This window comes from Euphorbia lathyris, chromosome 2 (genome assembly GCF_963576675.1).
Source record: "Euphorbia lathyris chromosome 2, ddEupLath1.1, whole genome shotgun sequence".
Lineage (NCBI taxonomy): Eukaryota > Viridiplantae > Streptophyta > Magnoliopsida > Malpighiales > Euphorbiaceae > Euphorbia > Euphorbia lathyris.
In genome coordinates, this window is record NC_088911.1 from 76311407 (window position 1) to 76312325 (window position 919).

Below are 919 nucleotides of genomic sequence, written 5' to 3' on the forward strand. Positions count from 1 at the left end.
ACCGCCCGAACAACCAGTCCAACCAAATCAGGAAGAAGAGGGAGAGAATAACAACCCTCCTGTCATGAAAATCAGGGACTATTCGAGGCCAACCACGGAAGGACATTCGTCGTGAATTGTGTTGCCCAACGAAGGAAACAACATGTTTGAGGTGAAAGCATCTATGATACAAATGTTGCAGGCCGCAGTACAATTCAATGGATACCAGTCAGAAGATCCAAATGGGCATATCCTGGAGTTCATCACACTATGCAACACTTTCAGATCAAACCGAGGCGTTTCTGACGATGTGATCAGACTAAAGCTGTTCCCTTTTTCTCTAAAAGATAAAGCAAATAACTGGTTGAAAAACTTGCAACCAGGAACGATCACCACTTGGGAAGAAATGGCCAGCGCATTTCTGATGAAATATTTTCCACCGAGACAGGCCATTAAACTCAGAAACGAGGTATCCCATTTCGTGCGAGAAGTGGATGAATCCTTAGCCGGGGCATGGGAAAGGTACAAGGAACTACTAAGAAGGGTACCCAATCATGGCATCCCCATGTGGATGCAGATGCAGAACTTTTACAATGGAGTCACCAACATTTATAAGATCCAGATTGAATCCATTGCCAATGGAAACCCCGAAGATCTTGAACCACAAGCTTTGTATGACCTTATCGAGAGAGCAGTGAGCACGAGTTATAACTGGCACTCGGAGTGAAGGAAAAAGAGCGGGAAATAATGATGTTGTGTCAAAATTGACAAGCCAGGTGGGACAGCTTGCCAGACAGCTCGGCAAGATAAATGTGTCCTCGATCCACAACGAACCACCGTTTAATGATATATGTGATTTTTGTGGAGGGCTTCATTTTAACATCAACTGTCCAGGAGTCAAGCAAGGAAAAGGTGCACAGGCAAAATGTGATTATGCAGG

At 44.6% G+C, this 919-nt stretch overlaps 1 non-coding gene across 1 annotated transcript; it reads right to left on the reverse strand.

Moving 5' to 3' along the window:
* Window positions 1–433: 433 nt before the first annotated feature.
* On the reverse strand, window positions 434–540 carry LOC136221306 (small nucleolar RNA R71). Its single transcript, XR_010685080.1, has one exon. It is a non-coding gene; the product is annotated as a small nucleolar RNA R71 (small nucleolar RNA).
* Between the last annotated feature and the right edge of the window lie 379 nt (window positions 541–919).